This window comes from Neolamprologus multifasciatus, chromosome 6 (assembly GCF_963576455.1).
Source record: "Neolamprologus multifasciatus chromosome 6, fNeoMul1.2, whole genome shotgun sequence".
NCBI lineage: Eukaryota > Metazoa > Chordata > Actinopteri > Cichliformes > Cichlidae > Neolamprologus > Neolamprologus multifasciatus.
This window is the reverse complement of record NC_140444.1, coordinates 3436709-3449417: the sequence shown is the minus strand read 5'-3', so window position 1 is coordinate 3449417 and position 12709 is coordinate 3436709. Positions and strand designations below refer to the sequence as shown.

General features: G+C 43.3%; 1 protein-coding gene and 1 long non-coding RNA gene across 5 annotated transcripts in view; both read left to right on the top strand.

Annotated features, from left to right (window-relative positions):
• kcnq5b (potassium voltage-gated channel, KQT-like subfamily, member 5b) overlaps positions 1-12709 on the top strand; it is a 165554-nt gene that overhangs the window by 30483 nt on the left and 122362 nt on the right. The gene's annotated exons all lie outside the window — the stretch shown is intronic.
• Positions 3587-12709, top strand: part of LOC146516158 (uncharacterized) — a 28462-nt gene continuing 19339 nt past the window's right edge. Inside the window, exon 1 of the long non-coding RNA XR_014874434.1 lies at positions 3587-5215. This is a non-coding gene — a long non-coding RNA (uncharacterized LOC146516158). The remainder of the gene's footprint in view (positions 5216-12709) is intronic.

Genomic DNA, 12709 nt, shown 5'->3' with positions numbered 1-12709 from the left:
AATTAATCACTGACAGGAAATTCATTAGTAGAAGATTGTTGTTGTGTTCCATTTGTCTCAGAACTCGGATGCTGGAACATTGAGTGACGTCACTCCTGTGTTGGGGACATTCCTGTGGTAAAGTTGGAAAAGCATGGGAATGGATCCTTGATATCAAATCATTTAAGCTAAGCTACAGCTAGCATCTTGGTCAGCTTATCACAGGAAACACACATTCAGTCTAGATTGGCCCTGAATTAAAAGAAGCACCTAAAAAGATTAATTTATCCTTAAACCTGCACTCCACTGCATTTCATCGGAAATCTAACATTTTCATGCTACTGCAGTAATGTAACCCTTTTAATAACTAGTGCAATTCTTGCATGCAAAATACATTATATACAAAAGTACTGTGCATCATTATACCGACACCAGCTGCTCGACTGTGGACACCCACACCATGAAGCTCCTGGTGCACAGTTTTTACCCTGATGTTAATGCCAGAGGAGGCTTGGAGCTCTGCAGCTACAGCGTCAGCTGACTGTTGTGACTTCTGTGCACGATGTGCCTCACAAGTCGGCGACCCCGCTCTCTAAATTTACATTGTCTCGCACTCTGTGGTTGAGTGGCTCTTTTTTTTTTTAACCCTCCCACTGTGCAATAGTCTTGCACTTACAGCTAATGCAGCTGTATCTGATTATAGAACATCTAGGAGGACAAAAGTGTCACTTGTTGAAATGGAATCATCCTAAATTTCAGTCGGTTCTTTAGGAGGACTTGTTCCTTCACGAGTGTTTGTACAAGCATTGCATTTGCATCTAGAAGCACAGCTGGAACATAAAGATATGATACAGTTTTATACGGTTTGGGTTATTGTTTGGACAAATAAGCAGTGTGATTTTAAAATAATTACTTGTTTTTTACTTTTTCTAAAATGACATTTGGCTAGATGCTAATCGAAAAAGCTCCGGCTCTTTTGATCATGAAAGTGCTCTTCCTGCATGTAAAGCTGTCGGTATCCTCACCCGAGCAGTTAAACCGTCTCCGTCACAATGAATATATTCTCCTAACCTGAGAGAGCCTGTAATCCTGTATCTCAGCTCCTGCCTACTCATGAATAGAAGAATATAATGACTTCTGAACAGACTGCGCTGCTTATGCATACATTGAGTGCCTGAGCAGACGAAATGAAAGGCGTCACTCTTGCCTCTTTTCTCTGTCTGTGCACCTGGATGACTGTTAATGCATAGCAAGCAGCTTCCTCATCAACCATCTGCTGCGTCGTCCTTAGAGGCATCTGATCCTCGGCCTCTTGCTCCGTCTGCTCGAACCACCAACCTGCCCGACTTCCCTCCGGGACCTCCGTCAGAGACCTTTTATTTGGCCTGCAACGTGAGCGTGTGTGGGAACTTTAGTGCACAGTTCAGCCTCAAGCTCAAAATCCCTGCAGAGATCTGAGAGCTTTGATCAGAGCCGCAGACCTGTCGGGTGAACTCAAGTTCTCCGTCATCAGCGCTTTCCTTTTATGTCGAAATCAGTTGAAACTGGATGATTTTTTTAGCACTTTAAAAAAATTAATTTAGCAACAAATCAAAGATGGATGTTGTTATACAGTTCAAAAGTTTATTCTTTTAGGTTTAAAAAGTAAATGCTTCGACCAATCCATCCGTTCCTGCTTCAAATGTGAGTCTGTGCAGGTTAAGCACAAATGCCAGGCCCTGTCTAGTGGTTCTGGCGTCCTACAGAGACGCCAGAACCACTTCAGCTGGTTCCTTTCAGTGTGCAGGCTCTACTCTGAGCCCCTCCTAAATTAGTCCCTCAGAGTTCCTGATGCTGTAGGTGTCGACTCCACCAGGGCTGGATCAAAATTATTAATCACAACCAAGGAGCAAGCTGATCTCAGGAGCTCGTCTCCATAATAAACTAATTTAGCTCTAAGATCTGAAGTTTATCTGTGGCTCTTTTCACACAATGTTAAGTGACTGCTGGTAAAAAGTTTTTAAAGCACTATATGAATCAATGTGAGTGTAAAAGAGTACCATTTACCAAAAAAGCACTATTTAAAATTGCAAGTCCAGCTCATTAGAAGTGGAAAATGACAATAAAATAAAAGTATAATGTTAAAAATGACATGCACATCTTGCACACAGCTCTCCATCATTCTCACTACAGCCACAGCCCAGAGACTGTTTTATTTATTTATTTTAAAAATGGCGCCACAGCCGCTCGCTCTCTGGGCCGTACGTCGAATAATAGAATTGTATTTTTATTCTTTGTTCTTTTTAAACGTACTTTAAGTTTGTAGCGCAGCAAAAAGAAGTGCAAAGTGCAGACTGTTGAATATATCCATCCATCTTCATCAGCTTTATCCGAGGCCGGGTCGCGGGGGCAGCAGCCTAAGCAGACAAAGAGCGATTCAGAAGACCCTTATGAAGAGAACATCGAGGGAACAGTTTACCCTGCCCAGGATAGGGTTACCGGGGCCCCGCCCTGGAGCCAGGCCCGGGGAGGGTGCCCGAGGGCGAGCGTCTGGTGGCCGGGCCTTAGTCCATGGGGCCCGTCCTCCCGCAGGAGGCACCATAGGGGTCGGGTGCATTGTGTGCCGGGTGGCGGCCAGGAGCATATAATAATTTTTCTATAATATTTTTATTTCTGTGGATATAGTACATGTGTAAAATGTATTTCGTTGTTTAGTGAAATTTCTATAAATGTTTAGTTATAAATATCAACTAAAAAGGTTATTTTGTTTCCTTATTCAGAAACTGTGTAAATGTATTCAGATGACATTTAAACCTCTTTCTTTAATGCACAAAACAAAGTCATAGTCAAATTAGTCTTTCATACCAACATGTTTTATATTATCATATATAGATTTATTTATTATCACTTTGACCTTCAGATGTAATTCTTCCTACGGTGCTTGCTGTATGTTGATAACACACACCACACTTAAGAATAATGGTCATGATGCTTTCTGTCAATGTTTGACCAATAAATCATTAAGTTGACATTAGGGATGCAACGATACCAATTTTTTCAAACCGATACGATACTGATACTTGGATCTGAGTACTTGCTGATACAGAGTACAAAAACCGATACTTCTACCACACACACACAAATACAATGAATTGGAAGACAGGTTTTATTTTATTCTCTGCTGATAAAAAATAAAATCTTAATAAAAATGACCACAAAAAAATTTCAAGTGAAAAATAAGCACTTCTGTTAAATTATTGAGTCTCCACATTGTAATTTAACAAAATATCACTGAACTATTGGCACTGTCTCGAGCTTTCAGAATAATAAACACTTCTGTTTATTTATTATTTCATATCGCAGCTCAAGTATGCTGAGAAGACGGTGCAATCCTATGTTTTCCACGGCCGGCATTGGCTGGTCATCCAGAGCGATAAAATGAGTCAGAGCCTCTGTTATTTAAACTGCCCGTGGATTTTCTCTTGACATTTTTCTTCGCTTTTCCAAAACCTGAGTTAAAGTTGGCTGTTCCACACTGCTGACATTTTGTTTAGCCTAGCTACAGCAGCCTCCAGTTTCTCTTTTTTATCTGGAGCCGCCAGTCTCACTCGTCTAACCCTGTGCCTGTTTAGGCACAGGGTTAGACGAGATTGGCCACTAGGGGGACTAGGGATGTCCCCCTAGTGGCCAATCTAAAAAACTACAACAGAAATGACAAGCCACCCTCTGATTAATGAAATAAGTTAGTATCGGTTCATGGTATCGGTTAACTTTTACGAGTATGAGTACACACACATTTTACAGTATCGGCCCCGATACCCGATACCAGTATCGGTATCGTTGCATCCCTAGTTGACATTGATTTTAACACCACCCCACTTTGCATCCACACCATCATTTATTTATATAGCACTTTAAAAAAGCAACACATGGCTGACCAAAGTGCTGTACAGCAGAAATATCAAAAAATACAATAAGAATAATAAATAAAATAAATAGATAACAAAAAACTAACAGTGTGAGTTACCCACTGAGTCAAAGGGAATAAAAATGAGTTTTTAATCTGGATTTAAAAACCACACTGATGTAGATAATGTGAAGAGGAAGATCATTCCAATAGAGAACGCTCCGACCCCACTCTGCATCCCAACAAAGTTTTATCAGGATTCATTCCAAACCTTTAAGCTGTTTGCAGAGAGAACGACACCTGTCGCCTCACCTGCGGCGGGCAGTGTTCAGATTGACAGCGAACGTTTTACAGTTTTATTTCTTTTTTTATCAAATAAAAATACCTGCTGTAGTAACTCATGCTGTGGTTGCTAAACCACTCTGATGGAATCTGGTTGCGAGCTCAGTTGTGGAGTTGCGCTCGTCTTTCTGCCCGTGAATCAGCTGTTTCCTGCTCTGAGCTGCAGCCTCTGCTTTCCCAGCGTGGACGGAGTTATGACCTTCTCCGGCGGAACAACTTTCACTCCAGCGAACAGCTGCTGTTTACCCCTCCTAATCACAGGCAGCTGAACATCCATCAGACCACTAATGAATAAAATTGCATCATATCACGCCCTCCCCCTCTGTAACTTAATGACGCTGCCGCTGTAGCTGTTCCAGCTCGGCCCACCCGCTGCTCTTACAGACGTTTACAAGGACTGGAGCGACGCGCCTTTTGCGGGCAAGTGTCTCGAAGACACATGGGCGAATCGAGCTGTAAAACTACCGCTGTGAACTGTTAAATGCACCGTTTTACGCACTGTTACATGTATTCAAGACCTGAAAACTAGCTTCTTGTAGTTACCTAATTTGCTGTTATAAACTTTTAAGTTGTTGTGAAGCTGTAAGCAAGGCTCATCAGAACTGCAGAAAAAGCTGCTTCATCTTTAACAGTGTTGTAAACGCAGTGTGAAGTTGTGTCCTTATGGGCTTCTCTGTAATTAAACCGGGAGACAGAGGACCAGTTAAAATCAGCCCTCGTGTGTAATCCCAGTTTTGTTCCGCAGACAAACATCCCGAGGAGAAGGCATGTTCCCAACAGAACAAAACACTCGCCCAGAATCAAACATGAAGAGTCAAATAACGCACGTCTTCATTTATTACACGTTCTGTGTCCTCAGTGTTCTCTCTAGGGATGGGTATCGTTTAGGTTTTATTCGATAACGGTGCCAAACCGGTACTTTTGAAACGGTGCCGGTGCTTAAACGGTGCTTAAAGAATGGAGAACACAAAATTGGTCCAAAAACCTCTCATGTTCAGCTGTTTTTTTGTAAAAAGATAACAATGTTAGCCTTTTCTGCAGCTATAGGGCATATATGGTATCACTCTTGGCTGGAAGCAGCGCTTAAACAATGGAAAAAACACAAACTTTGTCCAAAAACCTCTCATGTTTAACTGTTTTCCACTTTTTCTTTGGTCATTTTAGCCTTTTTGGCCAGGGTGAAGGGAGTATCTGCCATCAAACAAGAAGACAGCTGCATGTAGCTATGATGATGTTTGCTAGTTCACCTTACATGCATTAATGTAATAACGTGGTTAGCCTACTCAACGTAAATTACACACGAACAACATGAAGCTACTCACGCAGAGAAGAACGGCTGCTGCTGCATCATCATCCTCATCATTTCTGCTACACTGGCAGGGCTAGGGGCCAGGACTCTCCTCTTCAGGTTTTTGGGGGATGTTGCTAACTCTGGGTCCGATAACAGGCACCACACCCGCAGTAGATGTGCACGGTGTGAGGTCTCGCAGCAAGCTATCAAATACGGCGCATTTCTCGGCTTTTAAAAAAACGCTATGCGTCGCCAGGTGTTTCATCGGATTCGAGGTGTTACCTCCTTTGACAGTATCACAGTATCAGCTTAAAGCACTTGTTGCAGCTGCTGAGTTTGCATCTTTTGCTGTGAAGTACAGCCAGACTTTTGACCGCTTCGCCTTGGACATTTTTAATCTGTAGCTCTGCTCTAAAAGAACGTACGTACCTGGACCCGCCTACTATCCTCAGAAACGTAAAATGATTGGCTAGAATCTAAAGTGTATCACAGCTCAGGAAAAAATAGCACCGAAATATGTGCTGCTTTTCGGTCTGGTTACTACCGTTTATGTCAGAACGCCGGTACCCATCCCTAGTTCTCTCTATGGTTTCTTTAATCCAGAGGTCTTAGACTCACTTTAGGTTGTGGACCAAAAACAACCCAGTTTGGTCTTAAGTAGGCTGGACAGGTAAACCTATCGCATACCACGAATGTGAAACTCAGAGCTGCAAATTGTTTCTCTTTAATTTAATGCAAAGTACATTCAGAAAACCTTCATCTACATAAAACTGATGAACAGCCTGAGATGTTCCTTTCAGCAATACATCCCACATTTTCCACATTCAGGTGGTTTGTGTCATTAAAAAATACCCAACCTTAGTTTTGGTGAAGTATGGGAGGCCATTAGTGATGTCAGGTCTTCAGAACGGGTGATATGAGGCTTGGACAGCCTCAGGTTATAATCTGTTCTTAGTGACCTGCAGCGCAAACCTTCCTGCTGTTAAACAGGATGAAAAGGCCTCAGTGTTTGCAGTTTTTGTACCTAGCAGACCATTTACTGGCCCCCTTTTGGATCGTGGGCCAGGTGTTGGATGTCCCTGCTACGATAGGGGGCATTGCAGACGGGTGTGGACCGAAGCATTAATTCAAGCTGGAAATTTGACTCCGTCAAAGGCCGGATAGTCGAACCCTAAGTGGCATTTAGGGCTGTTGCATATTAGATTTTCTCCACATGATTAAAATAATTCACTTCAATGATATTACTGGATATCTATATTAGAAATAATGAAGTGCTATCAGTAAGTCAGTGTTTGTATTTAGTAAAATCAGAACGAGTGGAGGGAAGGGAAGTGGTGAGCGAATCCACAACGGTACCACAGATGCTCAAAAAAAGGACTGAACATTTTTAGGACATTATATGTTTTCATTAACATAATATTTCATTTTTAAATATCAGTAGGTATTTTAAGTATGCAGAGACTCGCCTAAGGCTGAATTTCTCCACTACATTTATCTGGGATTAAAGTTTTCCAGACAAAGTTTTCAAGGTAAGGTTTGCTGGCTCATTAGGAGCAATCAGACCAATCGGAGCAAATAGTACTTTACAGAGTTCAACAGTAACATACAAAACCAGACACTCAGTAACAGTTAAATATAGAATACAACACAGCGAGGCTCAGGGCTTAAAAACCAAATGCACAGATCGTACAAACATAAACATCTTATATTCTAAAATGATTTAATGGATGATTTAATCTTCCTCCTGCTGAGTCAGGAAGGATTTACTCTTCTGTCCTCTTGTGTTTGTTTCAGTCAAGACACAATCTCACACCACATTTAACTTTACTTGCATAAATATCATGTGCCGTTTATAAATTAATCGATGTCATCTTTGATTTTAATGAAAGGGAGGATTTCTGAACATTTTCAAAACTTACCAAACATTCAGAAACATCACATATCTGCATTTTTACGAATCATATCCAGCTCAGACTGTCGTGGTCCTGGGTCGGTGACCCAGCGCTTTGAGTTTGTGATTATTATTTTCTAGTTTATTCTGATTTTGTATTGGTTGTCGTGTTTATTTTCCCTACCTGTGTCTCCCTCTGTCTCGTTATGCCCATTAGTTCCAGCTGTGTCCCCTCCTGTGTGCCATTTCCTGATTACCTGGTGTGTGTATTTATAGGTCGTGTCCAAATTCATGGGCTGCATCCTCCTGAGGCCGCATTTGTAGACCGATTACGTCACAGCGACGCGCCGAAGGCTGTCCAAATTCATAGACCCCTCCGAATGCAGCCGACAAATGCGTCCTCCTTTTCCCCGAATTTGAAGGATGGGTCGGGTGTGTCCTTCTTGGCCCACCATATCCCAGAATTCATAGCGCGGCCCAGCCAAGCTCCAGTTTCCGGCAATGGCGGCCGCTACTAAGTTTTAAAATTACTCTTATTAATCTTTCTGGGCCACAAAATAAACTTTTAACATATTTTCAGGCGAGAATGTGGGTTAGCTCGTTGATAATTAAAAATGAACACAAAAAACGGAGAAAGATTTCGGGTCCATTTCGGGAGTAGATCGAGAAGGCTAGACCGTCCAATTCCATAGCCGTTTACTTCCGGCCTACCCGACCTCCTGAGGACCCGGCCCACGTAGACCGCGAAGGCCGGGTCCTCAGGAGGATGCAGCCCATGAATTTGGACACGACCATAGTTGGTGTCTGCCTGTGCTTCTCGTCGTGTCGTCTGTGTTTCTCGGTGTAACTACGTCTCTCTGCGTTCTCCGTTCCGTCATTTAGCTTTCCCAGTTTAGGTTTATGTTTCGGTTCTGCCCGCTTCTTGGTTTTGTGCACTGTAAATAAAACCCACTTGCACCTCCGCCGTTGTCTGCTATTGGACCCTCCTTTCTCACCCTCCACACGACTGCCGCCCCAGCCGTGACACAGACAGGCTGACTGAAAATGAGGACGGGTCTGAGTAATGACTCAAGGCCATGTCCCAAAAATGAAGGTTTAATCCAAACCCTGGCTTTTAAAGAATGGTTACACCTCCAATGGGTTGCCAAACCTGCTTTAAAGAAACTTTAATCTGTGATGTCTGTGAAGGTTCATGATGGACTGGAAACAAGAGTTGTAGTAATGTAATGTAATGTTTTGCTGTTTTAATACAAACACTATATGCAGCTAATCTTTAAGAAGCCACAGCGATTGCATTTTTCTCGGTGTAGATGGATCGCGTTAAGAGTGATTTCTGTGATTTGAGTGTGAACGGCAGCTGCCTGGATTGGCAGGCCACTTGGCCTTCATCTCTTCTCCCACACACTCACTGTCACGCTTTAAATTTGAACCTATCAGCTGTTTCACACACACTGAACTGCATTAAGATGAACACACATACACACAGGCACACTTAAATGGACCATATAAACAAAACAAAGGTACTCGGCGAACACTCATGCCCATCAGGAACATGCATAAACACTCACACACACTTAAAGCCCACACATCTAATCTATATGCCCATCCATCTGTCCACACGTCACATGACCACTTATACACATGCATTCACTGTGATTCACCTGCTTGACTTGCACAGGACCGGCTCTGGCTTTTGCATTCTGGTCTGTGGGCGTTACTGGCTGCAGAAGGTGACTGGGATATATATATATATATATCCATAAGACGGATGGACAACCCCCACCTACCACATACCTCAGCCCTGATTATCCCTCTAGCCTCGATGATTTCGAGATGCAGGACAGCAGGTGGAGTGGCGGGAAAAAAAGTCGAGCAAAACATTCATGTTTTCATGTGCGAGTTCGAGCTATTGCCACCTTTTTATTTACACTAATGGGAAGCGTGAGAGCGCAGCGTGAAAACAAACAGCAGCTTCTTCACCTTTCTGCTGATGTATTATTGAAATATTCACACTACTGCGGTGTTTTCATGTGGTATACTGGAACATGCTTTTTGGATGTAGCTGTGCTGTTTTTGGTACCCTGAGGTCAAAGTGCAGGGTCATCCGCCGAGCAGGAGTTAGCAGGAGCATAGCGTCTTGTTCAAGGACATGTCAGCAGTAGCTCAACCAGTTTAAGAAGAGTCTTTCTGCTCTTTGCAGCCACATGTATGGGAAACATGCAGCTATTTACACTCTCTCATCTGCTGTGGGCTGTCATTTCCTGTACGTGCACCATTGTACACAATTAGAAACATACAGCAAATGCTTCATATGCATGTTGTAGTGTGAGTAGATACTTTGAACAGTAGTTTGTATGCAGGAAAAAAAAAACAAGTGACTTTTTGAGATATTGATGCAGTTTGTAACATTTAAAGGCTTCCTTAAAGGCTTTCTGGCCTTTAAGGAAGGACGGAGGCACTGCGCTGCTCCAGCAGTGACACCAGTGACCGTTGGCCGGTGGTATTTTCTCAGTGTCTAATCTATGTAGCAAACTGGCTCCAAAATAAAAGTCATGCCAATACTGGGACATAGTTTCACTGCTGGATCAGTGTGCCAGGACGTCCTTGTTAGACTAACACAGGGGTGGGGAACTCCAGGCCCCAAGGGTTGGTGTCCTGCACGTTTTCGACATCATTCTGGGTCAACGCACCTGAATCAAATGATTACCAGGCCTCTGGAGAACAAGACATGTTGAGGAGGTAATTTGGCCATTTAAATAAGCTGTGTTGGATCAAGGACACATCTAAAACTTGCAGGACACCGGCCCTTGGGGCCTGGAGTTCCCCACCCCTGGTTTAACAAGATAAATTGTGTGTTCAAGAATCTGTTTGCAAACATCAACAAAAGAAACACCACATGGATAACATTCTACTGAACTCTAACAGGAAGCTAAACTTCTCACATCTTGCTGGTGATGGTTGTGAAAGTCATCGTGCAACCAATGAGACAGAATTTACATGAAGATGAACACAGTGGCTTTGTATGTAAGAAAAGGGGAATTGAGAATGGAGAACGGAGTAATGGCATTAGTTCTCAATTGAAATGTTGGATTAAAAAACAAAGACGCATGAATAGATTTTGTCTGATTGGATCTCAGTCAACGTTTTTCTGTCCGCGGTTCAGTTTTTTGCCACGATATCATGACCGGGAGACAATGTTGCTGACAGAGTTATTTAATAAATGAAAACAATGCACCAACGAAGAAATCGCTCTCTCTCTGCTGAAAGAAAAGTTGCTGATCTCCTTTCTGTAACTTTTGCAATTCACCATCACAGATGGTGTAAAAGATGGAGGTAGCCATCGGAATATGACCTGAAATGAGTGCCTAGACCCATAAACATCTCAGGGAAGAGTTTATTGAGGTCGAGTTAGAACGATGTTTTCATATTGAATCCTACAGTGCAGGAAGTCCTTTCATGGGTAGCTCCCTCTTATGGTGTATAAAATGAATGCAGGTGAGACACTTAAACATGTGGCTTACTTCTCTTTTAAGCTACGTCTGTGTTACGTAAAGTCTGTGGTTCTGATCCAAACTAAAACCCAATAAAACACCAAAGCCAGATAATAACACAAACTAACAAACTGAAATGGGCAGCAGCAGATGAACAACAGCCCCTGTTTTGTCAGGCAAAATTACTGTTTTTGTCAGTGAAGTCTGCTTGAGTGTAATGGCTTCATTTGCTTGTCAGAACAAACTCTCTGATGGAAGATAAAATGTTCTAAATACAGCAGATTGTTCAAAGTATTCATCCCAGACCAGCTGCACTCACTAACTCCTTTCCACAACATCACAGTAAAAGAAAACCTTTGTTCCACTGTTGTGGAATAGTTCTTGTCAGAGAATTTTGCATCACAGGGACTTTTTTGATAACTTTGTATAGATGATTAATGATTGATTGTGGTGCATGCTACATTTTAAAACACTTTGTCTTTCCAGAAGTTATTTACAAAGTCTGAATAATCCAGATTTCTCTCTGGAGAGTTTTCCGGCACCCTGCCAAACACTTTTCCTAGTGTGAAAAGTGTGATCCCCTATCCCATCCCCCTTCTTGAAGATGGGAACCACCACCCTGGTCTGCCAATCCAGAGGTACCGCCTCTGATCTCCATGCAAAATGGTAGAGGCGTGTCAGTCAAGACAGCATCCATAGCCTTCAGGGACTCAGAGAGAACTTCATCCACACGAGGAGCCCTGCCACCAGGGAGTTGTTTAACTGCCTCAGTGGCCTTACCTCTAGCGAAGGATGAGTCGTTCCCCTTATTCCCAGATTCTGCTTCCTCTACGGAACACCCGGTGGTTGGGAGTTGAGGATCTCGCAGACAGCTCACCACCAGATGGTGATCAGTTGACAGCTCAACTCTTCTCTTCACCCAAGTGTCCAGAACATACGCCTGCAGATCCCGCACAAGACTGGTTCCAGAGCCCAAGCTGTGCGTTGAGGTAAACCCAACTGTACCTGGTTGGTGCCTTCCCCACCTCACGCACTCAATAAGGCAGCTTCCCCACCAGGGAGGTGACGTTCCATGTCCCAATGGCTAGTCTTGGTCGTTCAGGATTGGTTTGCCAGGGTCTCTGCCCCTGGTCGCTGCCCAGCACACATTTCACACGATCAGTACAGCGCCTCCTGCAAGGAGGGTAGGCCCATGTCCCTTTTTCGGGCTGTGCCCAGCCAGGTCACCAGGCACTCACCCTCGAGCACCCTCCCTGGTGCTCCAAGTCGGGGCCCTGGTAACCCTATCCCAGGCTGGGTGAACTGTCCCCTAGGTCTTTCACACATACAGGTTTTTGAATTGCTCTTTGTCTGGTCCCTCACCCAGGACAAATTTGCCATGGGAGACCCTACCAGGGAGCAAAAAGCCCCCCCAACAACGTAGCCCCTGGGATCCCTGGGACACACAAACTTCTCCGTCATGATAAGGTAGCGATTCACGGAGGGAGGGGGGAAAGAAAAGGTTAGTCTATAAACTTCTCGCTGAGGTTTTGGAGCTACCCATTGGTTTTGTGATTTAAAAAAAAATTAAAGGCTGACATCTTAAAACTTTAAAACTCTAATTGAAACTATTTGCACTATCAGGTTGGACTTGGGGTATATGTGATTCTTCTTTAAGCTCTTTAAAGCTGAGGCAGGATGTGGTGCACATAACACTGAAGGAGTGGTTTTTGAAATATTTTAGACCAGAAGGTCCAGACTTCCCTTTCTGGACAGTTTTGACAGTAAGATTTTTATGCTGCCCTCACCACACATGACCATGTGAAGCTAGACAGCTAGCGAACAAAATA